Source organism: Cynocephalus volans, chromosome 10, assembly GCF_027409185.1.
Source record: "Cynocephalus volans isolate mCynVol1 chromosome 10, mCynVol1.pri, whole genome shotgun sequence".
NCBI lineage: Eukaryota > Metazoa > Chordata > Mammalia > Dermoptera > Cynocephalidae > Cynocephalus > Cynocephalus volans.
The window spans coordinates 58,986,863-59,000,617 of record NC_084469.1 but is presented as its reverse complement, the minus strand read 5'-3'; positions in this window follow the sequence as shown (position 1 = coordinate 59,000,617).

The window sequence follows — 13,755 nt, the reverse complement described above, 5'->3', positions numbered from 1 at the left end:
TTTTGATGTCCCAGTTCCACTACATGTGCCCTTGTAATTTTGGATAAGTTGTTTAACTCTTCTGTGCCTCATTTACCTAATTTTGTAAAGTGTGGCTAATAATTGTACAGCTCTATTTACAATAGCTAAGATGTGGAATCAATTTAAATGTCCATGGATGGATGACTGGATAAGGAAAATTTGGCATATATACACAATGAAATAGTACTCATCAATAAAAAAGAATGAAATGGTGCCATTCACAGCTACATGGATGAGCTTGGAGAAAATTATGTTCAGTGAAACAAGCCAGGAACAGAAAGAGAAATACTGCTTGTCCTCACTCATGGGTAGGAGCAAAAGAATGGAAGGGAGGGAGGGAGGAAGGAAGGAAAGCAATCAGAATAATGCATTGCACTTTCGGAAGGAGAGAACAGAGCTGTAGTTTCCAGAAATGGGAAAGGGAGAGGGGGATGGGGCTAGTGAGGAACTGGCTAAAGAACACAAGGAATGGTTATGTTTTGTAATGATGAACATGGTAATTCTCCTGATTTGATCATCACACATTGTACACAGGTATTGATATTCAACTCAGCACCCCACGAATATGATTAATCAATAATTTTCGGATAAAAAAATACTTCTGTGTCATTTCCTACTTCTGTCCACTAGAGGGCACCAGCACCTACTACCAATGGGCGTATCAAGTGCTTGTCATTTGTAGATACCAGTCTCCATGAAAGAAACCTGGGCATCCTGCAGAAATGGCTGATTCCAGGAATTCTTGGGACAGGAAAGCTCAAGATGAATCTGGCCCATTTTGTGGTGTCAGAAAGTAAGGAACTGCTCAAAAGGTGAAGGGGCTATGTCAAAAGGTCACAGAAGCCAACCCGAGGGAGCTCCCAAGGGCCAATTTTGGACAATATGAGCAACATAATAAATAATGATAGGAGTGGAATATAATCCATAAATATCCCAGATTCCATACCGATATAAATAAATAAATAATTATATAGATAAATCAATGAGGAAGAAGGAATAACTCTCTTTTATAGTAGAATCCCAATTAATAAATGTAGAAGGAACCATTGAAATAGAAAATCACTATTTGGCTAACATCTCAGTAATAATTAGTTGTTTGCAGGTGAGAATTATCAATGGATTCTAAAAATTAATGGGTAAAAGTATGATGAGAAGAAACAGGCTATTTGCATAATCTCAAAGTTTCTCTCCTCAATGTACTCATTACTTACAAAAGGAAAAGTAACTTTCCAGTGGAGAAACCTGAACCAAGCGTTTAAAGTTAACCTCAAAAGCAGTGAGAGATATCAGTACCCTGGGCATCTTATGTGATGTGCTGAGAAGGACACATGACTTCTGTGGTATTCTTGCCAAAAATGTGTAACCTGTGCTTAGTTGTGAGGAAACTACAGACAAACCCCAATTGAGAGACATTCTACAAAATAACTCACAAGTACTCCTCAAAAGTGTTAAGGTCATGAAAGATAAGGAAAGACTGAAAACTATCTTAGACTGGAGGAGACCAAGGAGACATAACAGTGTTACACGGTGTGGGATCCTGGGTTGGAGTCTGGATCAGAACAAAGCATTAGTGGGATGACTAGCAAAATTTGAATATTTGTAAATTAGATAATATTATTGTATCAATGCTAATTTACTGGTTTTGATAATTGTATTATGATCGTAATGAAAGATGCTAATAAAAAAGTGGATAAAGGATATACTGGAACTACTTTTACAGTTTTGAAAGCCCGAACAATTAAAAATTAAAAATACATTAGATTTCAGTGAGGAGAAAATGAAATAATATGCATGAAGTTCTTAGAACAATTCCTCTGACATAGGAGTTCTTAAAACCTGTCACTATCATTATGAATAATTTTATAATTAATAAGTAATATTATAAGTGATGAATAAGCTATTTTTATAAGTATGGTAGTTGCTAATATTCTCATATGTTCTCATCTGTTCCTTTTTTCTCCTCTTTGCTGGGAAAAGTGCATTGAGCAGGTATGTATTTATTTTAAGACATAATGTAAGTTCAGAATTTATTTTGAGAAATTTGGGGGGATTAGGGGTGTCACTTTCCTTAGCTGCTAATGAGCTCTGACTGAGGCTGGCATTGCAAAATGACATTTGGCTGGGAAACAAGACTTGGGCCCAGCCACCACCCCTCTCATGTAGCTTGTGACAGCCCCACCTGGTGGTTCAGTGAACACCCCTCAAGCCATCACACTTGTGCTTTAGGAGTTCCATCTATTGAACCCTTTCTAGGTGCACATTATAGATCATTTAATGTTCACAGCAAATCTGTCAGATAATTGGCATTTCATTCATTTTAATATGATAAAACCGAGGCTCAAAGAAGTTAAGTGACTTGTCCAGGGTTGCAAAATGAGTGGCAGAGCCAGGATTTAAATCTGGCTCTCCTGACCTCAAGACTGAGTCTAAATGTTTATGTGAGTTCAATTGTGGAGCCAGGTGTGAGAACTATTGCCATAGAGCAGTGGTTCTCAATGGGGGGGTGGTCCACACCCACAAGAGACATTTGGCAATGTCTGGAGATAATTTTGGCATTTATAACTGGGGTAGCGATGGGGAGGGGGAAGTCTGCTATTGGCATCTAGTGGATAGGGGCCTCACGCATGCTGCTAAATATCTTAAGATGCACAGAACAGCCCCCCACGACAAAGAACTATTCAACCCAAAATGTCAACAGAGCTTCTATGAAACCCTGGTGTACAGTCTTAAAAGGGCAACACTTTGACCTTAGACACCTGGGGATTTATTCTTTCTCTTAGGGAATATTTACTGAGTACTGTGCTGGGCAGTGTGAGGCATATGTAAACAATACACCAGTTTGTGCCACCGATGAGGTGACTGTCCAGAAGGGCAGGGGCTGGAGGTAGGAGAGGCAGATGAACACCTTTAATATAAGGCTGAATATAATAGGTGCGTAAAGAGAGAGTCAGATCAGGCTAAGCGTGCTCAAGGGGTGAGCTCATGTCTGGTTGTGGGAGGAATCAAGGGAGGCTGTGAGGAGGAGGTGGTTTCGAGCTGGGTGTATGAGCAAAGTTGAGCTGGTGGGAAACATAATGTTCAGGGTACAGCAAACAGCGTAGTTTGGGTGGGGCATAGAGTATTTGTTAGTGAGTACAGGGGGGTGGACTGGAAAGGCAGGTTGGGGTTTGAGCTTTGAATCCAGGTTGAGCACTCTAGCCTTGGTGTCTGTCATAGTGAAGGAAAAGCCTTCCCTTCCAGAGTGGTGGCCCAAACCCTCAGGCTATGGGGCTCTGGAACTTCCAGGAAGCTGTCTTTACGAAACAGGGGAAGTTTGAAATTGGGGTGGAGTACAGTGAACTTCTGATTTTAGAACCAAGTTGATGCTGAGTATGTTTCACCCCAAAGAAGCCCGTGGGGAGATGATACACTCAAATGGACATATAAGCAGGGATGAATTCTGCAAACGATGGGCCACTTTGACTGTAGGGAAAACTGGAGCAGATTCACAACCCCTAACCGGAAGGTCTGGTTCCCAAAAGGGTACAGCAGGGCTTGGTATGATTAAAGGTCCAAATACCTGGTGATAGGATTCTTCTAGTTTATTACATCACCAGTTAATAGCATTAAAAATTGTTGGTGGCATGTCCAGTGCACTATAAAGAATATAAACAAGGACTTCCTTATCTTCCATGAACGTGCAGTTGACTTCAGGGCCTCCCACCACAGTCATCAAATTTGGCCCTTGGGAAATTCATTACTCTTCTGGAAAAGGGGTTGTAAGAGAACGTATGGGAGAAAAATATTTGTTGCGCTAGTGTGTGTGTGTGTGTGTGTGTGTGTGTGTGTGTGTGTGTGTGTGTGTGTGTGTGTGTGTGTTTCTTTCCAGCTATAGTTGCAGACACTGTCACATCCAATATATCTCATTTAACTCCCACAACACCCTTTGGGTGTGAGTACAGTTTCTCCTTTTTGTAAATGAGGAAACTGGCACCGTAAAAGGCAAACTTGCCGCAAATCCCTGTAGCTAAAACGGGCTACATTTTAATGCAAGTGTCGCTTGTTTTTCCTCATTTTACCCTCTTTCCGCCCTTCATTGACAATTAATCTTATTTACCTGGACTTGGGCTGCTAGAGGCACCAGCATTAGTGGCAGCAACAGAAGGAGGGAAGAGATTAGAGCTTTCATTGCAGCTGTCGGTGCTCATAGATGTCGCTCGAAGAGTGCATGGAAGGTTCCCAGTTAGATGGTCCCGATTTCTGGGCAGGGCTCACGTCGTCGGGGGACTCGGCCTGCAGTCTGCGCTTTAATCCCGGGCCAGTGTTCCCATCAGAGGGCAAGAACAGGTAACGTGATGCTGGCCTTGTTAAGTAACAGATTGGGCCACGTGTTTTATGGGAATCTAGGAGGTGAAACTGGTCAAACAAAAGAAATGCAGCGTTCTTAGGAACAAAGGAAGGTGACAGATAACTTGGCAGCCGTACTCCTCTCGTCCAGTCCCCCATCCTCTCCACTCCTCCGTGTGTTATGATTTCTTCCTCAAGTCTTTTTTCTGGCGTGGATTTCCTACACCTTTCTGTGACTCTCTCTAGCTGAATATCTTGCATGGAAGTGGGTACTGAGAGCTGGCAGAAGAGAGGATGACCTGTTCTGTTTCCTCTCTGTCCTCCCCTCCCCCATCCTTGGCAAAGTGTTGGCAATGGTACTGTTGCCTGTCAGGTAGGTGCCCTGTCCTCGTGTTCACACTTCCCTCTAATTCTGTAAGGTGGACACAGAGCAGCATTAAGGAGAAGAGGCTGGTCTCCCTCAGTCAAAAATAATAAGAGCTACAATAAGTTAAAACAACCACGCTATAAAAATGTGAATTGTGACATCAAAAATATAAATTGGTGGTGAGAGGGTAAAAGCCTAGTGCTTTTGGGTGCAATTGAAGTAAAGTTGTTATCAGTATAAAATAGTTTATTATAACTATGAGATATTTTATGTATGTGCCATGGTAACCACAAAGCAAAAAATTATGGAAGATACGCTAACAAAAAAGGGAAAGAAAAAAAAACCTAGTACTACAGAAAATCACCAAATCACGTAGATAATCTAGAGGAGAAGAAGGAACAAAGGATCTACAAAAAAATCCAGGAAACAATTAATAAAACAGCAGTAACTTTTTCCTTATCAATACTTTGACTGTAAAATGTTAAAATTCTCCTAGCAAAAGACAGAGTGGCTGAATGGATAAAACTAAAAAATATATGTCCAACTGCATGTTCCCTACAAGAGACCCACTTTAGCCTTAAGGATACACATAGGCTGAAAGGGAAGGGATGAAAGAAAATATTCCGTGCAAATGATAACAAAAGGGAGCAGGGGCGCCTCTATGTATGTCAGATAAAATAAACTTGAAGGTAAAAACTGTTACATCAGGCAAAGAATGTCATTATTTAATCATTATTTAATGATAAATGGCTCAATTTTTCAAGATGACAAACAATTGTAAGTATATATGCACCCGACATCAGAGCACCTAAATATTTAAAGCAAATATTAATGGACATAAAGAGAGAAATAGACAGCAATACAATAATAGTAGGGGATTTTAATATCCCACTTTCAACATGGACAGGTCAACCAGACAGAAAATTAATCAGGAAATACTGAAATTGAACTGCACTTTAGAAAAAATGGACCTAAGAGATACACACAAAACTTGCCATGCACAGAGGTAGAATACACATTCTTCTCCAGGATAGACCATGTGGGAGGCCACAAAACAAGTCTTAACCACTGTAAGAAGATCAAAATCATATCAAGTATTGCCTCTGACCACAATGGTATGAAATTAGAAATAAATAACAGAAGGGATTTTGGAAAATTCACAAATATGTGGAAATTAAACAACATGCTCCTGAACAACCAATGGGTCAAAAAAGAAATCAAAAGGGAATTTAAAAAATACCTTGAGACAAATGACAATGGAAACATAACATACCAAGACCTATGAGATGCATCCCAAAGCATTTCTAAGACTGAGGTTTATAGCAATAAATTCCTACATTAAAAAATGTAGAAAGATCTGCCCAAAGTAGGCTAACTTTAGCCCTCAAGGAGCTAGAAAATGGGCAAACTAATTCAAAAGTTAGTAGAGAGAAGAAAGGAATAAAGATCAAAACAGAAATAAGTCAAATATAAAAGAGAAAAACCATAGAAAAAAGCAATAAAATGAGGGTTTTAAAAAAAATAAACAAAATAGTGAAATCCTTGGCTAGACTAAGAAAAAAAGAGAGAAGATTCAAATACATAAAATCAGAAATTAAGATGGAGACATTACAATTGATGCCTGAGAAATAGAAAGGATCCAAAGGGACTATTATGAACAGTTTTATGCCAACAAAGTTGATAACCTAGAGGAAATGGATAAATTCCTAGAAAACTGCTTACCAAGGTTGAATCAGCAAGAAATTGACAGCCTGAACAGACCAATAACAAACAGAGAGAATAAAGTAGTAAATAAAAAACTCAAAAAAGAAAGGCCCGGAACCAAATGGCTTTCCAGCTGAATTCTACCAAACTTTCTTTTTAAAAAGATGACCGGTAAGGGGATCTTAACCCTTGGCTTGGTGTTGTCAGCACCACACTCAACCAGTGAGCAAACTGGCCATCCCTTTATAGGATCCAAACCCGGGGCTTTGGTGTTATCAGCACCACACACTCCTGAGTGAGCCACGGGCTGGCCCTCTACCAAACTTTTAATGAGAAATTAATACGAATATTTCTTAAACTCTTCAAAAAAGTTGAGCTGAAGGGGATACTTCCCAACACATTTTATGAGGGCAGTATCATCTTGATACCTAAACCAAAGACACCATAAGACAAGAAAAATATAAAGCAATATCTCTGATGGATGTTGATGCAAAAATCTTAAATAAAATAATAGTAAGTTGAATTTGACAACATGCCAAAAAGATTATGATCAAGTGGGATTTATCTCTGACACACAAGGCTGGTTTAACATATGCAAATCAGTCAATGTGGTACACCACATTAACAGACTGAAAGACAAAAACCACATGTTCACATTAGTTGACAAAGAAAAAGCATTTGACAAAGTTCCACATCTTTTCTTTATTAAAAACACTTAACAGTTTAGTTATAGAAGGAATGTTCCTCAATAGAGTAAAGGCCATTTATAAAAAACAGACATCTACCGTCATAATCAATGGCCAAAAACTTAAAGCTTTTCTTCCAAGATCTGGTGCAGGGCAGGGATGCCCACTCTTGCCACTTCAATTCAACACAGTACTGGGAGGATTATCACGAGCTATTAGAAGAAAGAAAGAAAGAAAGAAAGAAAGAAAGAAAGAAAGAAAGAAAGAAAGGAAGGAAGGAAGGAAGGAAGGAAGGAAGGAAGGAAGGAAGGAAGGAAGGAAGAAAGAAATGGTATCTAAATTGGAAAGGAAGAGATCAAATTATTTCCATTTGCAAATGGCGTGATGTATGTAGAAAACCCCAAAGATTCCATCAAAAAACTGTAAAATCTAATAAATGAAGTCAGTAAAATTGCAGGATATAAAATCATCAAAACAACAATCTTCAATATTTCTGTACACAAATAACCTGATTGAAAAAGAAATCAAGAAAGCACTTCCATTTACAAAAGCATTAAAAAATACCTTGGAATAAATTTAATCAAGGATGTGAAAGACCTATGCTATAAAGCATTGAAAGAAATTGAAGACAATACAAATAAATGGAAAGGTATTTCATGCTCATGGATTGGAAGGATTAATATTGTTAATATGTCTGTATTTCCTAAAGCAATATAGAGGTTCAATGCAATCTCTGTCAAAATTCCAATGGCATTCTTCACAGAAATGGAAAAAACAATCCTTAAATTTGTATAAAACCACAACAGACCCAGAGTGGTCAAAGCAATTCTGAGAGAGAAAAACAAAGTTGGAGGCATTATGCTTTCTGATTTAAAATTATGTTACAAATCTATCGTAATCGGAACGGCCATTAAAACAGTAACATAAGATAAGTAAAATAGAATAGAGAGCTCGGGAATAAATCCAAATATATATGCTCAATTAATTTTTGACAAGGGCACTGAAAAGACACAATGGGGAGAAGATAGTCTCTTCAATAAATGGTTCTGGGAAAACTTGATTTCCACATGAAAAAGAATAAAATTGGACCCTCATCTTACACCATATTCAAAAATCAACTCAAAAGGAATGAAAGTCCTGAACATGAGACCTGAAATCATAAAAATGGCCAACAGGTCCCTGAAAAGGTGCTCAACATCACTAATCATGAGGGAAATTCAGTTTAAAACCACCTTGCACCTGTTATAGTTATTACAAATAAGACAAGAGGCAACAAGTATTGGCGAGGATGTGAAGAAAAAGGAACCCTTGTACGGTGTTGGTGTAAACCTAGATTGGTGCAGCCTGTGTGCAAAATAGTATGGAGGTTCCTAAAGAAATTAAAAATAGTGCATTGGACTTGCAGAGGGAGAGAACATTCCATGAACTACAAAGTGGAGTTGGGGTGGAAGGGGGGAGGAGGAGGAGGGTTGGGGATAATTGGGGGGACATGGGGTACAAATGCAATTTGTGGTTATGGGTATGCTGCCAGTATGAATCTGGCCCCCACATCACGGGTATGAGGGGTGATAATCAGCTTGTATCTCATGAATATTCATAACCAATAATAAAAATTAAAAGTAGAACTATCAATATGAACCAGCAATCCCTTTTCTGGGCGTACACCTAGAAGAGCTAAAATCACCACTGCTTAAAGATTATCTGCACTCCTATGTCATTGCAGCATAATTCACAATAGCCGAGATATGGAAACAACCTAAGCTTCCATCAGTGAAAAATGGGTAAAAAAAAACTGTGATATATCTATATCTACATCTGTATCTATCTGTCATGTATCTATCTATCAGAACATTATTCAGCCTAAAAAGGAAGGAGATCTTGCCATTTATCACAACATAAATGGGTCTGGAGGACATTATGCTAAGTGACATAAGGTAGACACAGAAAGAAAAATATTACACGATCCACTTATATTTGGAATATATTAACAAGATGTTTAAAATGTTGAAAAAGGCAAAAAAAAAAAAAGCAGTGGTTACCAGGGTCAGAGTGGGGGGTGGGTGTGGGAAAAAATGGGGAGGTGTAGGTCAAACACACAAAGCAGGAAATATATAGGACGAACAAGCTGGAAGATCTAGTGTTCAACATGAGAACTATAGTTAGTAAGAGTGCACTGTACTCCAGTCAGAGCTCTCTCTCACAGTTACTCCTAGTGATTGTGATTCTCTTATTTAATCTGTGACTTGAACTTCACCCCCCTCCCTGTCCCCCTCTCCTCCTTTGCTAGTGAGAACTGTAAGAGTTAGGTGCATCTTAAGGGCTAAAGAGTTAAGCACTGATCACGGTCATAAAGTGGCAGCACGGAATCACTGGTGTTTCGTAAAAACTCCACTGGGATGTGGGCAAAGCTGAAAGTGGCTGTTAGGATCAGGACAATGGCAGAAATGAGATGAACAGGTCAACTTTTCCCCTATTTCTCTTGTGAAGTGACAGAGTTGCGATGAGTGTGAAGCAATTGCATTTTAGAAATGGAAGACACTTTAGAGAAGTGCTTGTCAAACTTTAATGCACTTAGGGATCACCCAAGGATCTTGTTTAAATACAGATTATGATTCTTCTCGTGGGGCCTGAGATCCTGCCTTTTTAATGCGCTTTTGGAAGACATCATTGCTGCTGGTTGGTGGGCCACACTTTGAGTAGCAAGGCTTTAGAGGTCATTTAGAGGATAACTCTTGCTGCACCTGATGTATGGATGAAGGGAGACTGAAGTCCAGAGAGAGAATATAACTTGCCTAATACAGCCAGGACTTTAGCACATGTCCTTTTGGATTTAAACCCAGAGCATCAGCCTCTTAGTCCACGTCTTGCTCCACTATATCACTTGGCCCCTTTAGTGTTGTGAGTGACATTACTTTAGCTTAGAACCCAGAACTCCCATTTTCACCACTCCCTTTGGTCTTTGCTCAAGGTGTCACTTTGGTCACTCCTTTACCCAAAACATTCCATGCTCTTCTGTAATCACAAGATTAAGTTCAAATGTCCTTAACTAGTTTTCAGGGCTTACAACATATGGTCCCACGTTAGCAAGTTTACCTAACTTCCCTGTTTCTTTATTTCTTTTTTTGGTGGCTGGCTGGTACAGGATCTTAATTTCCCTGTTTCTTAACTGTGTCTTTCTGCCATAGCTATCCCTGCTCCTTCCTGTACCCTAAATGTGTTGCATTCAGCACTCTTTCAGTGGTAGTGGTAATTGCATGGGCTCTGGAGTAAGACATCCCTAGTTTCCAATACCAGATCTGCCACCAACCTTGGCAAGTTACAGCACCTCCCTGAATTAACACAGCATCCTCCTCTGAATTAACACCATATGGTGATTGAGAAGAATAAGTAAGATAATATATGCAAACTCACTCACATTCCTAACATCCCCTTTAAATCTAGCATCTACAATAGTGCCTGACACCTGCTTCCCTTTATGTTCCTCCGTGTCTCTGTTTCCCTAAGGCCTAATGTTTCAAAGGCCTAACCTGAATCCCATCTCTTTCATAAACCTTTCCCAGCCATTTCTGACTCAACTGATCTCAACCTTTTATAAATTATTTCACATGTGTTAGCATTTGATTATGTGCCAGCCCTTTCAGTGAGACCCCATAAGAGAAGCTTGAAGGATATTGACTATATGATAATTGAGGGATAATTGAGTTCATTCTTTTTTAGGTACTCCCTGAGAGCTAGAGCTCCCTTCCTTTGTATTCAGTTATTGCCTGGAGCAGCTTTTCCTGCACCAGCAGTGCCAGACCCTGGTAGTCATGTGAGTGCTTTAGAGAGAGCTCTCATCAGGGTCCTCCTGCCTCTGGATTTTGGCCAAATTGCTGTTTCCTTTTGCATGTTACTGGATGGCCCCTACAAAGGAGGACTGATGAAATCTCCTTATGGCAACCCCAAGATAATAACTCTAAGAAAGTTGAGCACAGTATTTTATTGCTTCAACAGCATAGTAACAGGAGATATATACACTTTCCTATTTCATGAAATTTACAACAGGGTCCTTACACTCTTACATCAGAAGAGATTAAGGACCAAAGACCAAGTGGGGAGGATATGGTTGCTTAAGGGAGGTCACGTACCTCTGTCCTGCATTCTGTGAATTGTTCATTCAACTGTACCCGGAAATGTGCATCTTTGCATGTGTGGTCATTTATTTTTGTCACATGACGTAAGTTCTCTCCCTGTCAGTGGCAGTTAGTAGCTCCTATCAGGTTTATGATAGTAAAATTACATGGTGAGTGATCTCACTGCAGCAAAGGTCTCTCTGGGGTCTGGAGAGAAAGTAGACCAGGAGGGCTGGACATTTCACTTAGTGTCATGACTTCTTTTTTTATTGGACAGCTGTTTACTCACCCATCACTTTCCTAATCAGGGGATTTGGGGACTTTCTTTCCCCAACCATGAGTCCATGCTAAAGTCCAGATATATCCATCTGTGCCTGGAACTGGGTGTTCTTTTAAAAAGACAGGCCCAAGGAATATCTTCCTTGCTGATTTCCAGGATTCTAATCTTCACTGTCTAAGCTGCTGGTTTCCAACATTGGATACTGGTCAGAATCACCTACAGGCCATTTAAAACCTATCGATGTATGTTTCTCATCCCCAGAGAGTCTGTTTTGATTCTTCTATGGTGTAACTCAGGCATTGGTAGATTAAGAACGCTTCCAAGTAAAGTAGTCATGTTACAGTGGGGGAACTTCAGCCAAGTGGTCAAAGTTAACACCACTCATAATGAGAGACATCAACACAACGGACCTCCTAATATGGTGGACCAAGAAGGCAGGCCATCACTTCTGTGGTATTCTTGCCAAAAGTGCAGAACCTGAGTTTAATTATGAGAAAATATTAGATAAGCTCAAACTGAGGATCATTATATAAAATAATTGGCCAATACTTTTCAAATGTTAAGGTTATGAAGGCAAAAGAAATTCCAAGGCGATGTTCCAGATTCAGGAGACTAAGGATACAAAACAATTAAATGCAATGTATGATCCTAGTTTGGATCCTGGTCCAGAAAATAGACATTAGTGGTAAGATAGATGGAATTTGAGTAAGGTCCGTAGATTAGCTCATTGTGTGATATCAGTTACAATTTATTGATTTTGGTGTTTGTGCTGTAGTTATATAAAGCATTAATATTTGGGGAAGTTGAGTGGAGAGTATATGGGACTCTGAGTACATTTGGAACATTTTTGTAAGTCTGAAATGATTGTAAGGTGAAAAGTTAAAAAAAAAAAAGAAGAAAAGAAAGAAGAGAATTCCAGGTAATTCTAATGAGTTGTCAAATTTGAGAACCATTTCCCTAAGTCACTTTGCCTAATACTGTCAAAGTAATCTTCCTGAAAATGCCTGAAAATGCTGTTTTGTCATGTTTCCGACCTTCTCAAAGCTTTCCAGTGACTTCTATCACCTATGAAGTGAGGATCAAATTCCTTAGGCTGCCATTCGAAGCCCCCATAGCAAGACCCAATCTATTCCCTTGATCTACGTAGCAGGACCTGACTCACATTTTACTTTCCCATGTCTGATCTTATGCTGATTATTTTCCTTCTCCCCATAGAACCAATGCCCTCCTGCTCAGGCTCCTGAATCATTCTTCATCCTAGGGCCTACTTCAGAGCCTGTCTCTTCATTCAAGCCTCGTATGATTATTTCGGTTGGAAGCAGTCGTCTTTCCTTTCTTTGAGTTGTGGAAGGTACCATGGTGTGGAATGAAAACTCGAGCTTTAGATTCAAAAATATGTGAATCTGAATCCTTGTTCCACCCTTTCCCTGTGCTAAGGGGGAAGTCAATTGGCTTCTTAGAAAATAGGGATAATAGTACCTTCTTCAAAGAAAATTGGGAACATTAGATGAGGTGCAAACATGAAGGTCCCCATCACATAGTAAGTTCCTTCCTCTTCATTTTTGTAGCTAAGTTATCCTGAATTGTATATTGGCTTATCAAAATGTTATGCAGAGACTTTAAAAAATATTTGATCCTGGCCATCACTAATATGACCAACAGTCTTCAGCTGAACTGAATTCTTGGGACTTTAACGATTTGTACTGAATTGTTTCCAGGAACACAGCTCAGTAAATACGGACAGAGGAATGTAATTCCACAGAGGGAAAAGAGAGGGATGATTAGTTTCTAAATAGGAGGAAGCTGTGGTGCCTTCCATCAGACACACTGAGCAAGTACAACAACCTAGTACAACTTCTTTACCCATGAGTCCTGCACAGCAACTCTTCACACATCTGTCCCCCGCCCAGGTGATGTGTACATAGGTGAGTCAGTCCCCTACATTTTGAGCTTTCTTCTCTCACATCTGCTTCCTCCACCCTCACAGCTCACTGCTGGGTGCTCTGGTCTGGCCCCAGCTCCCAGGCCTCTGTGGGCGGAGAAGAGAGTTAGATGCTCACAGGCACAGAAAGGGACAGGTGGGGCTGCTGCTGTTCACAGGCCATAAACTCTGGGTGTGTCTTATGACTGATTCTGGTTTTGGAATCTATTTCTCTTTGTGACAACTCCAGGGCCTCTCCCTCCTCCTACTTCCTTCTCATTACACTTTCTTTCTCTAGTGCATCCCCTTTTATGGTCAGAGAATGTCTGTGCAAATAG